The sequence below is a fragment of the Schistocerca serialis genome, chromosome 4 (assembly GCF_023864345.2).
Source record: "Schistocerca serialis cubense isolate TAMUIC-IGC-003099 chromosome 4, iqSchSeri2.2, whole genome shotgun sequence".
In the NCBI taxonomy this organism is placed as follows: Eukaryota; Metazoa; Arthropoda; class Insecta; order Orthoptera; family Acrididae; genus Schistocerca; species Schistocerca serialis.
In genome coordinates this window covers 157,371,308-157,391,464 of record NC_064641.1, presented here as the reverse complement: position 1 = coordinate 157,391,464, position 20,157 = coordinate 157,371,308, and the positions used below count along the sequence as shown (strand labels likewise).

The following is a 20,157-nucleotide window of genomic DNA, read 5'->3' as shown; positions in this document are numbered from 1 at the left end:
CAAACTATCAGATACATCAAGTCTTTGAAGAGAACATTCCAAAAAGGAATTCACGGAATCCAGATCTTGATGGTTCCAGTACGCAAGTATCGATGTACCTAACAGTTTATACATGAAGTGCATAGGGGCCTGAAAATGGCATTATTGAGATGCCGAAACTAGTTGTCTAAATAACGTAACTTCTCAAAACATACGGCTGCTTGGTGATTTTCCTTGGTAAATAATTCCGAATGTGTGATTACGAGCCGCCACTGACTTCGGTATGAAATATCGTCCTAGTTAGCAGGAATTTATTTGAAATGTGAACTCTGTGATTATTTCTCCTTTTGATTGAGTTTGATTTCACCCGTGGCCGATGATTGGGGAATATGATACATAAAAAAATCTCTTAGTGGGTGGAACGCTTCTATCCATTGACTCGTTGACTAGCCTAGTGTAGTAAAAGAAGAAAGCAAAAGAAAAGATGTAGTTTTAAATTTCGCGTTTAAGAAATGATCCACACAGTAAGATCGTACCAACGTACCGCCGTTTCACAGCAGCACAGACTCTCGCATGGAGGACATAGAAATAGGCACCCTTGCGTAGAGAAGCAACTGAAAGATTCGCAACAAATAAGTCGCCAGGTCTGAGTGAAATCGCAGTTGGGATTTACAAAGAGTACACAATGACATTGGCCCCTAACCTAGTTTTCATTCATCGCGAATCTCTCACCCAGCGCGAAGTTCCAAGCGACTGAGAAAAACCGCAGGTCACCCCTGTATGTAAGAAGAGTAAAAGAATAGGCCAGACAAATGTCCTTAACAAGAGTTTGCTGGAGAATTCCAGAACATATTGTCAGTTCCTATAAAAGAAATTTCCATGAGACGGAAAACATTCTGTCCACGAAACAGCAGAGTTTTAGGAAGCATCGCTCATGCGAAACTCAGTTTGCCCTTTTCTTGCACGATATGACGCGAACCACGGATGATGAGCAACAAGCAGATTCCATATTTCTAGATTTCCGTAAAGCGTTTGACGCAGTGCCCCATTGCAGAATATTAACGAAGGTACCAGCATACGGATCATGTTTCCAGATATGTGACGTGGGTCGCAGACTTCTAACAGAACAGAACCCAACATATTGTCGTCCACTACGAGTCTTAATCAGAGACAAGGGTATCGTCTGGAGTTCCCCAGGGAAGTGTGATAGGACCGCTATTATTTTCTATACAGGATGTCCCAGAAATGTTGCGACAAACTTCGAGGGGTTGCAGATGAACAAATCGAGGATAGGAACGCGTGTCCGGACGCGTCATCCAACAATGCTACAGAGCGTCGAAGTTATAGGGGCCGACAACTGCACTAGACTACCCCTTCGACAGCGGACGTGACTGTACGCTGACGGACTGCAGGTGGAACGTCTTGCAATTTTTTTTATATTCAGTGATTGCGACTGATTGCCACGATCGCCAATGTAGAGGATGCTGTTGCGCAGAAAGGCCTTGTCTCCTATCAATTCGATGCTGTGTTGCCTCGGTGGATGACAGTTTCGGACTTGGGTTCCATCTGCAGTTTATTTTTCTCTTGTATACCGAAAAAGATGGGAGATTTTAGAGGGTTTCAGTAGAAAAATAATCGGCAGATGGACACCCATGTCCAATTTCGCCCATGACTGATGGTTGGCAACAGAGCATCGCATCCATAGGAGACAATGCCTTCTATACAGCAGCTAGCTACATCCTCTCCACAGGTGGTCGTACCAATCAGTCGCGATCACTGAATAAAAAACAATAATGCAAGATGTTCCCCCTGCAGCCCGACAACCTATGAAATCACGTTTGCTGCCGAAGGGGTGGCCTACTGCCAGGCGCTGGCGCCTATAACTTCGTCGCTCTGTAGAGTCGTTGAATGACGTTTCTGGACAAGAAGTTCCTATCCTCGATTTGTTCCTCAAGACATCCTCTACAACCTCTGAGTTTGCCTCGACATTTCTTGGACGCCCTGTATACGTAACTGATCTGACAGACAGGGTAATCTGTGGCTGTTTGCTGATGACACTGTTGTGTATGGGAAGGTGCTGCCATTGTGGGACTACAGGAGGCTACACGATGACTTCGGCAGAACATCTGGTTGACGGGATGAATGGCGGCTTAACGATCCTTTCAAGTTTGAATACAGCATTAGTAATCTGTATCTACATCTGCACCTACGTGGATAGTCTGCAAATCACATTTAAGTGCCTGGCAGAGGGTTCATGAAACCACCTTTACAATAATTCTCTATCATTCCACTCTCGGACAGTTTGCAGAAAAAATTAACACCTGTATCTGCCCGTGTGAGCTCTGATTTCCCTAATTTTATGATGATGATCGTTTCTCCCTATGTAGGTCAGCGTCAACAAAATATCTTCGCATTTGGAGGAGAAAGCTGGTGATTCAAATTTCGTGAGAAGATCCCGCCGCAACGAGAAACGCCTTTGTTTTAATGATGTACACCCCAAATCCTGTATCATATCCGTGACACTCTCTGCCCAATAGGGCAATACAAAATACGCTGCTCTTCTTTGAACTTTCTCGACGTACTCCATGAATCCTATCTGGTAAGGAATCCACACTGAGGCAACAGTACTCCAAAAGATGACAGACAAGCGTAGTGCAGGCAGTCTCTATCTTGATAACTACGTCGATACATATCTAGGCGTTACGTTGCAAAGCGATATAAAATGGAACGAGAACGTAAGAACGGCACTACGTAAGGCGAATGGTCGAATTCGGTTTATTAGGAGAGTTTTAGGAAAGCGTGGTTCATCTGTAAGGGAGACAACGTACAGAACACTAAGAGTCTTTGGAACCTTCACCGAGTGTGCTGCTAGACTTGTTACCGCTAGAGTCGATCATCATGTGATTATTATGCAGGTGTTCCGTGAAGTCAAATGGGATAACCTGGGGGGAAGACGACGTTCTATTCGAGGAACACTGTTGAGAAAATGTAGAGAACCGGTGTTTGAAGCTGCCTGTAGAACGATTCTACTGCCACCAACGTACATTTCGGGGAAGAACCACGAAAGCAAAATAGGAGAAATCAGGGCTCGCACAGAAGCATATAGGCAGAACTGCAGAAGTCTCATCTGTTACACCCACGTTTTGAGTAATACTAGTGTCGATCGTCAATTAAAGCTCATGGTATTCACATTTGCTACGTGAAGTAAAAATCTGAAACGCGATGATTTTTCTGTCATATAATTATTGAGAAGCCACATCAGCCACTGTAATTTACGACAAGTTAGATAAGTAATTAAAGATAATTGAGGGTCACTGTAGACCATTTGGAAAGTTTTCTCTTTTGTGAAACTTAACTTAAACCTAGATTATAGATGTGATATGGCATAGGTCATCCTTCGATCCATTGTAGAACTTGGAAACCCATTCAGGGAATATTCGTTCACATTTTTGTTGAACGCAGTTGGTTTTTATCATCCTGTATTAAAATATTTCCTTTTATCAATAGTGCAATTTATAAACAATGTTTTGTGAGTAGAATAAAATTTCCAATGGTAAACTTAACTGCTTTTTCGACGTTATTTTACCAGCTAAGTAAAAATAGGAAAGCCTTGAATCCTTTCCACTAAATTTAGTTAGTATTAAGATTCTTTTACAGGGAGTGCAGTGGAGCTGACGCTGAAATCATTAAGTATTTGATTATATCATCGCTAGTCTCACTGAACTCTTCTGAACTCTACATGCTATGTGTGGTCTGGCGTCTCCTTACCAGCAACAGGTCCCAGGTTCAAACTAGTCAATTCCCTAATACACACGCTCAGAGCGTCGTTGCGCGAAAGTGGTAGGGAGACACGACTTGGAACAGACAGACACCACGCAGAATGTTAGAACACACATCCATGCCCGAGACACGATTCGAACCTGCGACCGTAGCGGGCGCGCGGTTCCAGACTGTAGCGCCTAGAACCGCTCGGCCACCCAGGGCGGCACAGTGGCTTTCGGTGTGTGTATATAGATGTAGTTGAATGATGAGGCACTGCCACATTCTGCTGCCGATGTAAGATCACATTATAGCCCGCCAGTATGGTCCAAGAGGGATAGGTCGAGCAGGGCTTTCCGGATCACTTGTCTGGATTTTTCTGCCTCAGGCCATCTCAAATTTCCAGTACACCATTCCCGCTGATACGGTTCAAGAAATGGAGCGAGAACTGTATAGTCTGGTCCAGACGTACTATGTGTTCTGGGTGGAGTGTTTGGAAAAATTCGTAACTGACTGCAGTGACGACTACAGTGCTGCATCCAAATATGGAACTACTATTTTACGAGGTACTACTGTACAGTATATTGAAACATTTAATGTGCTGAAGTACTACTGTATTCCTTGTTAATGTAGGCTACTGGTGAAATTTGAGCTCAATTAGAGGAAATATTAATGCAAAAGTTTACGTTTCAAACATACTTGTACCAACTAGGAAAATATTTCATACTGAAGTCAGTGACGACTGGTGGTCACACACTTGCAATTATGTCACAAATTGCTCCTTCGTGGATACTTGTTTAATGATACTTTTATGGTGCTACTATTGTACACTTCCACCAGTGTCAGCTGTCAATTTAAAAACTATTAATTCCACACCACCATAGTCCGACGTCACTGTCATTACTGCTGACGTTCAACGATTTAACAAGCCATTAATTGCAGTAGCAACTGTCCATCTAAGACAATAATATTAAGATAAACTCCTCAGCCGCAGATTAAAGGGTTTCCCGTGACAAAGCAGGAGAGTCTGGTGAGAATACGGGAAGATGAGAAGCCCAAGCTCAAGATGAAAGTGATTCACAGATATAGGCATTGTAAGCTGTGAGGTGGTTCAGTCGGATGCATAACTGCTGCGTGGAGTATAATTAAAAGAAAAGTACATGGCTCTAAGCACTATGGTACTTAATATCTGAGGTCATCAGCCCCCTAGACTTACAACTTCTTAAACCTAACTAACCTAAGGACATCACACACATCCATGCCCGAAACAGGATTCGAACCTGCGACCGTAGCAGCAGCGCGGTTCCGGACTAAAGCGCCTAGAACAGCTCGGCCACAGCGGCCGGCACATGTACATGGACAAACGGGCAAACGTAATGAGTTACTAAAATTCTTGCATTATTAAGTAGGTGTTGAACATCAATTAATGACGCAGAACAGGCCACGTTTATAACAGCGCAAGCCTACCCATGCTTTGCAAGCCAGTCATTATCTGTTGTGTCGATTCTGAAGAGTGCTGACAGATAACACTAGCGATACCACACAGCAGATAGTGTCCCGATCAATAAAACCAACAAGTGCGGCGGAATTACTGATAGTGAAATTCATACATGAAAAAAATCGAAAGTAAACAACCTGAGTGATTGGCGATTACAATGAGAAACATATTCGCTGGTGAGTTTTCGAAATAAAATGAGCGGGACGGACAGGTGGAGAGAAATGTGATATGAGGCCACAAAACAGTATCACGAGAATTTAAAGATTTTTACAACTGCCTGTTTTTAACTGAGGATGGAAAACTGGCTCGTTTTGTACAGCCTTCGTTGTCTCAGGGCAGATTTTTTTGCATCACGGAACATAAGGTACAGGATCGAATTCTGTCTCGCATACGTGCTTGGGTTTTAATGTGCTGGTAATGTGAGAGTTTGCTATAGATACCAGACTCTTATTATAAATTGACAATTACTTTTAATAAACTTAATAAACATGTTAAAACATATTTATTACAAATAAACAACACAATTAAGAAATTTCTGTCAAGAAACTCGTGCACAAAGTGCACTTTGTGCATTAATTTCTTGACAAAAATTGAGAAAACGTGTCTCGACAATGTTTATGCACTAATATCTCAAATAATATTTAATTTTTTGAATTCCATTTATTACCATCCGACCAGAAACACTTTTCATACATTTCACGGTTCAGATGCCATTACCTACCGCATTTTCCTTGATACTTTACGAGGGAACCCAAAAGTTACTAGAATTCATCTCTTTTGGGCAGAGGGGGGAGCGTGAAGAGTTATGCCACTAGATACCTCTACTGTGCATATTCTGTATTTATTGCCCAACCGACATCTACGCAGAAGCGTGTGTTCGGTCAGAATGCATGTTTTTACGCTCATTATACGTTCAGTTATGTCCATATTCATGCGAGCTTGAAAATGGAAATGAACTTATACCAGAAGTCAAGTTAAAACTTTCAAGAGAAACTCGTCTGTAAATTGATACCGCTTAGCTAAATAAGGAAGATAACTTGTTTTGGTACAATTTGGACGACACCGTGTGGTATTCATTGTATTATATGGACTAATTGGAGAAGTGAAGAGAAGTCTACAGAATTGGTGTTTTGAGGCACGGCAAAGCGACACGTGACATCAAAGCAAAAGCACCCTACTCAATGTGATGGGTGCTTTACAGGATGTTGGAACCTGACCCACGAGAGACAAAGCTAAGGACACGGGACAAAAACTTAACCACTCCCAGGGAACATCACGCTGATACCGTACATTATCACCTCTAACCTTCATAATGGCTGAAAATCGGCGAGGACGAGAATCCAAAAGTTTCTTCAGGTTTGTCATATCCAGCTGATGCCGCTCATTAGTGATTAGATCCAACGGAACTACCGTATTGCGGAGATGATGACTACTACGCTTCATCCGCTCTTTCGAATAGCCCCAGGCATTTACTACGGCATTTGGATCGGCTCAATCAAGGTGCGGGTGCGGTAGGGTACTTGAGGATTCATCAAACCAGGAACCTACCAAGCGAGGTGGCGCAGTTGTTAGCACACTGGACTCGCATTCGGGAGCATGACTGTTCAAACCTGCGTCTGGCCATCCTGATTTAGACTTTCCGTGATATTCCTAAATCGCTTCAGGAAAATGCCAAGATTGTTCCTTTGAAAGAGCACGCAGACTTCCTTCCCCATCCTTCCCTAATACGATGGGATTGATGAGCTCGCTATTTGCTCCCCTCCCCCAAATCAACCAACCAAATTAGGAAAATCTGTGAAAATAATTGTCATCTTTAAAAACGGCAATGTTCGCAGCGTGCTAAGCGTGAAGACGTATAAGAATGGACACCGATAATATTGAAGTAATCGTCATCACTCATGTTTACAGCAATTTGAATGAGTGGACCAAGTCATGGTTCGAACATCAGCCCCAACACACAGTGACCGAAACTACACGCTTCACACACTGAGCGTTAAACAACTCACTCGACACCTCGCATCATTTCAAAATAAGTAAAATCGACACACGCCGGACCACAATGCACTCCTACAGACATCTATATCTACATGATTACTCTGCAATTCACATTTAAGTGCTTGGCAGAGGGTTCATCGAACCACAATCAAACTATCTCCCTACCATTCCACACCCGAACAGCGCACGGGAGAAACGAACACCTAAACCTTTCTGTTCGAGCTCTGATTTCTCTTATTTTATTTAGATGATCGTTCCTACCTATGTAGGTTGGGCTCAACAAAATATTTTCGCATTCGGAAGAGAAAGTTGGTGACAGAGATTTCGTAAATAGATCTCGCCGCGACGAAAAACGTCTTTGCTTTAATGACTTCCATCCCAACTCGCGTATCACATCTGCCACACTCTCTCCCCTATTACGTGATAATACAAAACGAGCTGCCCTTTTTTGCACCCTTTCGGTGTCCTCCGTCAATCCCACCTGGTAAGGATCCCACACCGCGCAGCAATATTCTAACAGAGGACGAACGAGTGTAGTGTAAGCTGTCTCTTTAGTGGACTTGTTGCATCTTCTAAGTGTCTTGCCAATGAAACGCAACCTTTGGCTCGCCTTCCCCACAATATTATCTATGTGGTCTTTCCAACTGAAGTTGTTCGTAATTTTGACACCCAGGTACTTAGTTCAACTGACAGCCTTGAGAATTGTACTATTTATTGAGTAATCGAATTACAACGGATTTCTTTTGGAACTCATGTGGACCACCTCACACTTTTCGTTATTTAGCGTCAGCTGCCACCTGCCACACCATACAGCAATCTTTTCTAAATCGCTTTGCAACTGATACTGGTCTTCGGATGACCTTGCTGGACGGTAAATAACAGCATCATCTGCGAACAACCTAAGAGAGCTGCTCAGATTGTCACCCAGGTCATTTACATAGATCAGGAACAGCAGAGGTCCCAGGACGCTTCCCTGGGGAACATCTGATATCACTTCAGTTTTACTCGATGATTTTCCGTCTATTACTACGAACTGCGACCTTCCTGACGGGAAATCACGAATCCAGTCGCACAACTGAGACGATACCCCATAGGCCCGGAGCTTGATTAGAAGTCGCTTGTGAGGAACGGTGTCAAAAGCTTTCTGGAAATCTAGAAATAGGGAATCAACTTGAGATCTCCTGTCGATAGCGGCCATTACTGTTCCATTTGTGTTATTTGGCCCATTTAAGACATGCAGTTTACACGTCTCGCTGTGAGCAAAGGCTTCTTGCTAGGCTCTCTGCCCCAAAGATCTCTTGCGATGAGCTCGATTTCAGTGATCGCTAGAAAACAGGCTGAGATGGACCTGCATTCATTGACATGAGCTATCCCTACCCCTATTTATACACCAACCAGTCGGGCAACTTCATTCACAGTGTGCTCACGACCATGTCCAAATACAATAGTAACACAAAAATTAGAACCATTGTAAATACTCAGTGTGTCCCTCGTAAGAATCGTCAGGGGCATTTTCTCTGGTGTCTCGGCAGAAATTGTGGGCACAAGCATGTGCAAACACGATACTAACACGAAAATAAGAACCACTGTAAATATGCAGGGTGTCCCTCGTAAGAATCGCCAGACACATTTTCTCTGGTGTTTCGGCAGATATGTACAATTTCGTTTTTGCAATGAGCAACCTGAGACAGCCCAAACAAATGCTGCTCGTCCGGTCTTTCACGCAAAGTCCATTGTTGACGAAAAGCGTCGGATTGTTTCTCGATGCAAACAAAATTATTTTTAAAGCGGAACTATACGTATCCTTTCGACAGATCAAATGGTTCAAATGGCTCTGAGCACTATGGGACTTAACATCTATGGTCATCAGTCCCCTAGAACCCGGGCGTGGGAAGCGAGAACGCAACCGCACGACCACGAGATGCGGGCTTCGACAGATCCATCCCAAATTAGCGCCCCCCCCCCCCCCCCCCTCCACCGGCCCGCGCTCGCTACTACCTTCATGCAGTAGTGCCACTCAGTCGCTGTGCTGGAGTACTGGCTATTCTTCGTATTTTAATATCCATGTTAATAAAACGAACATCGCACTACACTAAATTGTGACAGCTGTATCTAATGGACGCGTAAAATTCCGCTTTGAATTTATATACAGGGTGTTACAAAAAGGTACGGCCAAACTTTCAGGAAACATTCCTCACACACAAATAACGAAAATATGTTATGTGGACATGTGTCCGGAAACGCTTAATTTCCATGTTAGAGCTCATTTTAGTTTCGTCAGTATGTACTGCACTTCCTCGATTCACCGCCAGTTGGCCCAATTGAAGGAAGGTAATGTTGACTTCGGTGCTTGTGTTGACATGCGACTCATTGCTCTACAGTACTAGCATCAAGCACATCAGTACGTAGCGTCAACAGGTTAGTGTTCATCACGAACGTGGTTTTGCAGTCAGTGCAATGTTTACAAATGCGGAGTTGCCAGATGCCCATTTGATGTATGGATTAGCACGGGGCAATAGCCGTGGCGCGGTACGTTAGTATAGAGACAGATTTCCAGAACGAAGGTGTCCCGACAGGAATACGTTCGAAGCAATTGATCGGCGTCTTAGGGAGCACGGATCATTCCAGCCTATGACTCGCGACTGGGGAAGATCTAGAATGACGAGGACACCTGCAATGGACGAGGCAATTCTTCGTGCAGTTGACGATAACGCTAATGTCAGCGTCAGAGAAGTTGCTGCTGTACAAGGTAACGTTGACCACGTCACTGTATGGAGAGTGCTACGGGAGAACCAGTTATTTCCGTACCGTGTACAGCGTGTGCAGGCACTATCAGCAGCTGATTGGCCTCCACGGGTACACTTCTACGAATGGTTCATCCAACAATGTGTCAATCCTCATTTCAGTGCAAACGTTCTCTTTACGGATGAGGCTTCATTCCAACGTGATCAAATTGTAAATTTTCGCAATCAACATGTGTGGCCTGACAAGAATCCGCACGCAATTGTGCAATCACGTCATCAACACAGATTTTCTGTGAACGTTTGGGCAAGCATTGTTGGTGATGTCTTGATTGGGCCCCATGTTCTTCCACCTAAGCTCAATGGAGCACGTTATCATGATTTCATACGGGATACTCTACCTGTGCTGCTAGAACATGTGCCTTTACAAGTACGACACAACATGTGGTTCATGCACGATGGAGCTCCTGCACATTTCAGTCGAAGTGTTCGTACGCTTCTCAACAACAGATTCGGTGACCGATGGATTGGTAGAGGCGGACCAATTCCATGGCATCCACGCTCTCCTGACCTCAACCCTCTTGACTTTCATTTACGGGGGCATTTGAAAGCTCTTGTCCACGCAACCCCGGTACCAAATGTAGAGACTCTTCGTGCTCGTATTGTGGGCGGCTGTGATACAATACGCCATTGTCCAGGGCTGCATCAGCGCATCAGGTATTCCATGCGACGGAGGGTGGATGCATGTATCCTCGCTAACGGAGGACATTTTGAACATTTCCTGTAACAAAGTGTTTGAAGTCACGCTGGTGCGTTCTGTTGCTGCGTGTTTCCATTCCATGATTAATGTGATTAGAAGAGAAGTAATAAAATGAGCTCTAACATGGAAAGTAAGCGTTTCCGGACACATGTCCACATAACATATTTTCTTTCTTTGTGTGTGAGGAATGTTTCCTGAAAGTTTGGCCGTACCTTTTTGTAACACCCTATATATATATATATATATATATATATATATATATATATATATATATATATATATATAACCGCTTCTTTCTGTAGACACTGAGCGCACTGGGCGTCGTATGAAAGGCGTGGCGAGCAGTATTTGTTTGGGCTGACTCCAGCTATCCGCTGGAAAAGTACCTGCCTACTCGTAGGAGGGACATCCTGTATAAGCAATAATGATCCAGCTTATTCAAATAAATACACTCTGTACGAAAGCATACACACTCTTTGGGTGACCTATAGTGTTATCTCTCTTAACCACATGTAGAAACATGTTAGTTTACGTATGCTCGGTAATTCCATCGTGAACTGTGAGCAGAAAATTCTGCATGATGTTTGATACAGTTGGGTTTGTGCCCAAGTGAGGAGAAGAAAGAAGTGAATAGCATCTCTTTCCAAATTTCGCGACTAACTCTATATATAAAGATCCATCATTAACTAAAAAATGCGCGTGTTTTTATACATTACAGAAAAGACAACAGAATACGAGTTCAGTTCAAAAGATTCCGGAAAATTCATAATTTCACGCCAATGGTGTATTGGAGCGAAATGCGGTTGGCGCCTCTGCAGAAGTCTTTGTTTAATGTGTAATTTACGGAAGTTTCATTCTTCTATGTCTGTTAGTTATTGTTCAGTGCTGTGTTGAGTAGTACGTTATGTCTAACAGTTTGCGAATTTCGAGATAACAGAGCTAGAGAAGCAACGCGTCTGCATTAAATTTTGCGTGAAACTCAAGAAAAAATTTACAGAGAGACGCCAAATGATGTAGGAAGCCTACGGTGTTGAGTGCTTAAGCCGTACTCTGTGTTACGAATCGTTCACACAGTTTAAAAATGGCCGGACGGAAGTTAAATATGACCGTCGCTCAGGACCCCCTTCGACGCTCATGTTAGGAACGTTTACGAAAGTGTGTGTACCAGTCGAAGATTAACTGTCCGACAAATTGCAGAAGAATGTAACACTTCAGTTGGATCATGTTATAAGATCCTGGCACAGCATCTTGGAATGCATCGTGTTGCCGCCAAGTTCGTCCCACGGCTCATGAGTCAATACCAGAAAGACCTTCGTTCGCAATCTGTGAAGAGCTTGCGGATCGCGGAGATGAGAACGAGATGTTCCTTAAGAGAATCAGAACTGGTGATGAGACGTGGATCTACGGTTATGGTGTTGGGACCAACGTTCAATCTTCACAATGGGTCATGAAAGGTTCTCAAAGACCAGAAAAAGCTCGTCAGGTTAGGTCAAATGTCAAAGCCATTCTGATAGTTTTCTTTGACTCTGGAGGATTAGCACACCATGAATTCGTGCCACAGGGACAAATTGTTAAACAATGGTAGTATCGGGTCATGTTGCGACACCTGCGAGAAAATGTGAGAAAGAAACGGCCTGATATGTGGCGATACAAATAATTCCTCTTGCATTACGATAACGCAAACGCACATTCATCCCCGTTAGTGCGTGACTTTTTCACAAAAAACGAAATCTGTGTGCTGCCTCAGCCTTCGTTCTCTCCAGGTCTGGTCCCTGCGGACTTTCTTTTGTATCCGAAGCTGAAGACACCGTTGAAAGGATGAAGATTTGCAACGATAGACGCGATATCAGAAAATTCGAAGACGGCGCTTCGCGCGACCCAGCAAGAGACTCTAACACTGCTTCCGAAAGTGGAAACGTCGTTGGGCGGTGTGTCAATTGTGGAGGAGAATATTTCGAGGGAGACCATGCACAACAAGTAAAAGTTAAGCGTAGAAAAAGTTTATAGATAAAGTTCCGGAATTCTTTTAACAGACTTCGTAATGCAGTACTTCACACGTGGAGGAAAAAAAAAATCACGAGTTAATGCATAGCCTGTACAAAACATATTTAAAACTGGCGTACATTTCCCGAATCACGTAGTGCAAAATATAAATAAAAAGAAAACCTCGAATGGTGACGGAAAGGTCATTTCATTAACAATAGCTCTTTCCTACCATTGTGACACCTTTGCAAGTCGGCAAACGTACTGAGCCGATTCCATACAATGGAGTGTCACGTACCCACCAGTTTGCTGCCGTGACCTACTGTGCACGTCAGCGGCGAAGGGTTCGCAGCCAACTAACAGCAGTTCCGTACCGTCTATGACTCTTTATACCGACTAGCACTTTTTTTTTAAGGCGGTGACTGTTTTGTCAGGTGACCTTACATACAAATAAGACGATGGCCTGGTGGCTTTTGGACGTACCGGGTGTCCCACTCGAAAGAGGCATCACTAACATACATTTGCTTGTATTACACTTAAAGGCTTTGCATAAAAATCAGGAAATGAAATGAACATGACATCCCTTGTTCTCTCTCTCTTTCCAGGCACTAATCCCGACTTGTGGGGTCTGCTGTTATGGTGAACCGGATTTGGCTTGTTAATTTGAAGGGGTGGCCAAATGCCCTTCCTGTCGCCACCCCATACCCTCCGGGACGTAATGTGTGTACCCCAGCTGTCTGTGTCGAGTGTAATCCATGGAATAGTGCGAACGTGTTTCAGATGTCTGCGAGTCGTATAACAGAGGCGGAACATGGAGACCAGCCCAGTATTCACCTAGCGGGATGTGGAAAACCGCCTAAAAACCACACCCAGGCTGGCTGGCACACCGGCTCTCGTCGTTAGTCCGCCGGGCGGATTCGATCTGGGGTCGGCGCGCCTACCCGAAGCAACGCGTTAGCGCTCTCGGCTACCCTGGTGGGTCAACATGTCATGCCTTGTTCATGGGGATATAAAGGTGAATCACAAAAGGTGTTGGAAGAGACCACCCTCCACTTGTAAACATAGTTGAACAAGATGCTGCAAATTCACGAATGTTGGTGCCAGAAGCTCTGGGGTCACTGCCTGTATTTCACAGATGATGATCTGTATCATAAATCTTCCCAGCTGTGTGGTCTGTACATGCAGACCTTACCTCTTAGGCCACCCCAGAGGAAATAGTCAGGTGGTATTAAAGCAGATGACTTTGGGGGCCACAGTCCTTTCAAAAGCGCTCTGCTGGAGCAAAATGATTCAACATCCTGTTGGCACCAGCCGAGGGTAAGTTCTTCATCGTCCAACTGGTACACAAACTCCAGAAACATTTCAATGTAAACTGCACTTATCACAGCAGACTAGAAAAAAATTGTTCCAATGATGTGAGGCTTCATATTGCACAGAACACGCCAACATTTTGTGAATGCAGGGGTTGCTCGACCAGTGCATGTGGATCTTCATTACACCACAGACGTGGTTTCTGAGTGTTTACATAGCCAAAGAGGTGGAACGCCTCATCACTGAACCATGTGTCCTGCATTATTCCTGGCCTCTGAGCAATAAATTGCTGAAACCAACAGCAAAATGCAGTGTGTTTGTCACTGAAATTCAGTTCCTGAACAACTTTAAACCTGTATGGATACACGCTGGTTTTCTTCCCAACTCTGTGACATGTGCTCCGTCACAGTGCAAATTCCTGAGGTATGCGTCGAACAGACTTTGCAGGAGAGGCCAGCAATCGTTGTTTCACGTTAGTCACTCTTTCTCCAGATAATGGTGGCCGTCCGCCGCCGTGAAGATCCAACACTAGTCCACTGCTCTCCATCTCGTTCACTAACATTTTTATGCAGCATTTAGACGGTATATGTTTGTTCACCAAACATTTGATGACATGTCTTAATGGAACCAGTAATCCAATATTGTTCCATAAAAGTTCATGCGCTCTTCGACAGCATAGCGATACATTGTCACTAAACACTGACCTCCAGCCACAGCGATGTGTGGAAACACACTGCTGTGTCAGACGATGTTGCAAAAAAATGGCTCTGAGCACTATGGGCCTTAGCATCTGAGGTCATCAGTCCCCTAGAACTTAGAACTACTTAAACCTAACTAACCTAAGGACATCACACACATCCATGCCCGAGGCAGGATTCGAACCTGCGACCGTACCGGTCGCGCGGTTCCAGATTAAAGCGCTTAGAACCGCTCGGCCACTTCGGCCGGCGACGATGTTGCAGAAAGCAGTGCTGCCACGCCAAACGTCACAAATTACTCGGCGCAATTTCAGCGATATTACTACTCATGTCCGTGGGGCCTCTTTGGAGTGGAAAACCTTGTATCATTTTAGCTGGCTTCAAGGATGCATTTTTTCGAATACTTAATTTTGTTAATAAGCGAAGATTGTGGAACCACAGTCTACGACGCACAGTCGTGAAACTCTTTAGGCAAAAAATACAGCCGTTTGACAGCTGAAGCGATGCTAGTGCTCTAAGCGTTTACCATGTAGCGACAGAAAAATGATGGGATATAAACAGAGCAGTTGCTATTTTTAATAATGTTACTTTCGTATTTCCCAGATGCTAAACATGGCTGTGACTTTTCGAATACGAATGGGAAAAAGTAATTAAAGTAATATCCTATCTCCGATTAATATCTACATATAACTATAAAATATTTGTGCAATACAATATACACTCCTGGAAATGGAAAAAAGAACACATTGACACCGGTGTGTCAGACCCACCATACTTGCTCCGGACACTGCGAGAGGGCTGTACAAGCAATGATCACACGCACGGCACAGCGGACACACCAGGAACCGCGGTGTTGGCCGTCGAATGGCGCTAGCTGCGCAGCATTTGTGCACCGCCGCCGTCAGTGTCAGCCAGTTTGCCATGGCATACGGAGCTCCATCGCAGTCTTTAACACTGGTAGCATGCCGCGACAGCGTGGACGTGAACCGCATGTGCAGTTGACGGACTTTGAGCGAGGGCGTATAGTGGGCATGCGGGAGGCCGGGTGGACGTACCGCCGAATTGCTCAACACGTGGGGCGTGAGGTCTCCACAGTACATCGATGTTGTCGCCAGTGGTCGGCGGAAGGTGCACGTGCCCGTCGACCTGGGACCGGACCGCAGCGACGCACGGATGCACGCCAAGACCGTAGGATCCTACGCAGTGCCGTAGGGGACCGCACCGCCACTTCCCAGCAAATTAGGGACACTGTTGCTCCTGGGGTATCGGCGAGGACCATTCGCAACCGTCTCCATGAAGCTGGGCTACGGTCCCGCACACCGTTAGGCCGTCTTCCGCTCACGCCCCAACATCGTGCAGCCCGCCTCCAGTGGTGTCGCGACAGGCGTGAATGGAGGGACGAATGGAGACGTATCGTCTTCAGCGATGAGAGTCGCTTCTGCCTTGGTGCCAATGATGGTCGTATGCGTGTTTGGCGCCGTGCAGGTGAGCGCCACAATCAGGACTGCATACGACCGAGGCACACAGGGCCAACACCCGGCATCATGGTGTGGGGAGCGATCTCCTACACTGGCCGTACACCACTGGTGATCGTCGAGGGGACACTGAATAGTGCACGGTACATCCAAACCGTCATCGAACCCATCGATCTACCATTCCTAGACCGGCAAGGGAACTTGTTGTTCCAACAGGACAATGCACGTCCGCATGTGTCCCGTGCCACCCAACGTGCTCTAGAAGGTGTAAGTCAACTACCCTGGCCAGCAAGATCTCCGGATCTGTCCCCCATTGAGCATGTTTGGGACTGGATGAAGCGTCGTCTCACGCGGTCTGCACGTCCAGCACGAACGCTGGTCCAACTGACGCGCCAGGTGGAAATGGCATGGCAAGCCGTTCCACAGGACTACATCCAGCATCTCTACGATCGTCTCCATGGGAGAATAGCAGCCTGCATTGCTGCGAAAGGTGTATATACACTGTACTAGTGCCGACATTGTGCATGCTCTGTTGCCTGTGTCTATGTGCCTGTGGTTCTGTCAGTGTGATCATGTGATGTATCTGACCCCAGGAATGTGTCAATAAAGTTTCCCCTTCCCGGGACAATGAATTCACGGTGTTCTTATTTCAGTTTCCAGGAGTGTATATGCGGTTCATAGCAGCAGAGCAAAAGTTCTCGGAATCACTACGAGAGGTCAGCGCCACCGCACGAGTTGTTCACGTGATATTCATTGGACTGTTGCCTGTAAAAACGAGCGACGTCAGTGCTTTGGGAAGAGACCTGTGGCGGTGACGTGCCTCTATTGTTGTTCCCGCGTAGTGACTTGCGAAGATGGAACAAATCGAGGTTCGAGCAGTGATTAAGTACTTCGTAAAGAAAGGTATGAAAGCAAAGGACATTCATGCCGGTTTCCAGAATACACTGGGGGGGACTCTGCTCCTTCATATTCAACTGTTGCCAAGTGACAAATGAATTTAAACTTGGTCAGGAGAGCTTAGATGATGATCCGCGCAGTGGTCGGCCAAGATCTGTCACTACTCCAGAAATCACTGCGAAAGTCCACAAAATGGTCATCGTGGATCGCTGATTCAAAGTGCGTGAAATTGCTCACGCTTGCCAGGTGTCATCTGAAAGGGTATACCACATTTTAACTGAAGAATTAGAAATGAAAAAATTATCTGCAAGATCGGTGCCGCAGCTCTTGACGCTGACTCAAAAATTCGTGAGAATGGACATATCGGAACAATGTCTGGCCTGTTTTAGGAGAAACGAACAACATTTTTTGCGCCGGTTTGTGACCACATATGAAACTTAGGTGCACTACTACACCCCATAGACAAGACAACAGTCAAAACAGTGGAACACGCTGATTCTTCGGCACCAAAGAAGGCAAAGAAAATTCTTTCGGCGGGAAATGTCATGGCATCAGTGTTCTGGGATGCGAAGGGGAGTCTGTTTGTAGATTATCTCCCCACTGGGCAAGCAATTATTAGAATTATGCTGAACTCCTGGATAAATTGCAACAAAAGATATGCAAAAAAAGAACAGATTTAGCAAGTAAGAAAGTCATCTTCCATCAAGACAATGAGCGTTCGCACACATGTGCCATCGCCATGGCAAAATTACACGAACTAAGGTATGAATTGTTGCCACACCCGCCTTATTCACCTCATATGGCTCCGTCAGACTTACATCTCCTCCCGAAACTGAATATTTTTCTTGGTGGACGAAGATTCACTTCAAACGAAGAACTGATAGCCGGAGTTGACAACTATTTTGCAGGCCTGGAAGAAACTCATTTTCGAGATAGGGATCAAGGCACTGGAACATCGTTGCACCAAGTGCATTAATCTACAAGGTGACTACATTGAAAAATAAAGTTTCAGTGATGTAAGTACTTTTTTCTATTCCGTTCTGAGAACTTTTCAAACCACCCTCTTATCAAGAAAAATCGTGTAAGACGAGAAATCAATTGTGACCTGATGCGTTTACGTTCCTTTGGATCCGCATGCTTGGCACGTACTCTCCGACGCTTTGCCCCGATTGTAGTTCGTTGCACGAGTTTCTTCGCGGGTTACAGATTCATTGTAATACATTAAAAAATAGGCACGATTTTTACATTCCTGAAAATTAGCTGCTACATCATTCTTCTAAACCCCCTTTCGGTCTCGTACTTGTTTCTGTGCCTTGCGCGTCTCTCCCAAGTTTATCTATTCTGCTTCCCAGATATGAAAATGTGTATACCTCTTTAAAATTCACTTTCCCAGCTGTGACATTTAGTCCTTCGGCATGTCTGCCAGTGACGCTTTCTTCTTATTTATGCACATATTCTAAACTACAGCTAGAACACGTTCCGTTACATTTCGCACGAAAGGCAATTCCTGTTCACTTTCTGCCACCGCTGATACGACACCCAATAATCATGGATACAATACGATTAATTGGTGTCGTAGCAGTGTTGGCAGAAAGTGAACAAGAACTGCCCTTGGCAAACAACAACAGTCCTTTACACCCCTCATTCCCTTTTCATTGAACAAATAAACATCAGTGGCGACTAAATTGCCTTACATCTTTCCAGGTTTTGACCTCTTATGCAAATCTGTCAGGAAAGACTATTCTAACTCGCTTTGGAGAAAAGGAAAGTGTTTCCATCTGTCTCTCTTATCGATACCACACTGCCTAAAAAAGGGAATAAATTATTATTTCAATGCACATTATAGAACGCCTTTCCATGTTTTTAGCGCCACAATAAGCCCCGAAATAAGAGCTCATTTGCATTTTGAATGTGCTTCGCCACTCCATAATTACACACAATGCACAATCATTTCGCAGTGTGCTTCTACATGCTAGCCGCTTAGCGGCGCTGCAGTGCCGAATTGTCTTGGGTTCTAGCAGAACTGCGTATTTCATTAATCCATTACCTGCTTCCGAACTCACGTCCTACCACTATGAGGAAAGCTATATCCTAAAAAACGTAAAAAATAGTACTGCAGACCACCGAACCACCTGTCCGTCTACCGTACTATCCATTCGGCCTAACAATGTCATTTGGATGCAGTGCCGTATGGAGGTGCATGCGATGAGCTCATTCTTCTCACAGCAATTGCCACCCTTTCAACTTCCTCCCTGTTTCCGGCTTTTGGAGCCACTACTCCTGTTCCAAGTAGCCCCTCTAACGGCGTGAAAGAGATTTAATCCAATCAGCTTGATTTCGCTCACTGATCAGTGGCAGAACTGGGAATTGAACTCCGCTCCACCAATGGCAAAGACATGCTAACCGCTGACGTACAGGGCTGAACGCTACAAATTCTGAAAATAATGAAACTATTGAAAACAAATTGTCTTGCAGCATGTTCTTACCTCTCGGAAAGTTACTCGCACGGAAGTGTAGCACCTCAAATGTCGAGACCCTCCTGTAAACAAGGAAATCAGTTAATTAAAATACATAAATGAAGATATTTGTGAAATTTAAGTTTTGGCAAAGTAATTAGTTTAGATTAATTAAAACTTTATGGGTAAATATTACATGTGCAGTTACACTGAAGCGCCAAAGAAACTGGTATAGACATGCGTAGTCAAATACAGAGATATGTAAACAGGCAGAATACGGCGCTGCAGTTGGTAACGCCTATATAAGACAACAAGTACCTGGTGCAATTGTTAGGCGGTTACTGCTGCAGGCTGCCGGCCGTGGTGGCCGAGCGGTTCTAGGCGCTACAGTCTGGAACCGCGCGACTGCTACGGTCGCAGGTTCGAATCCTGCCTCGGGCATGGATGTGTGTGATGTCCTTAGGTTAGTTAGGTTTAAGTAGTTCTAAGTTCTAGGAACTGATGACCTCGGCAGTTGGGTCCCATAGTGCTCGGCGCCATTTGAACCATTTGAACTGCTGCAGGTTATCAGGATTTAAGTAAGTTTGAACACAGTGTTATAGCCG

At 44.8% G+C, this 20,157-nt stretch overlaps 1 protein-coding gene across 1 annotated transcript in view; it reads right to left on the bottom strand.

Annotated features, from left to right (window-relative positions):
• LOC126473855 (homeodomain-only protein-like) overlaps positions 1 to 20,157 on the bottom strand; it is a 329,435-nt gene that overhangs the window by 166,213 nt on the left and 143,065 nt on the right. Inside the window, exon 2 of the mRNA XM_050101183.1 lies at positions 19,583 to 19,635. The gene's annotated coding sequence lies outside the window, so the exon portion shown is untranslated. The remainder of the gene's footprint in view (positions 1 to 19,582; positions 19,636 to 20,157) is intronic.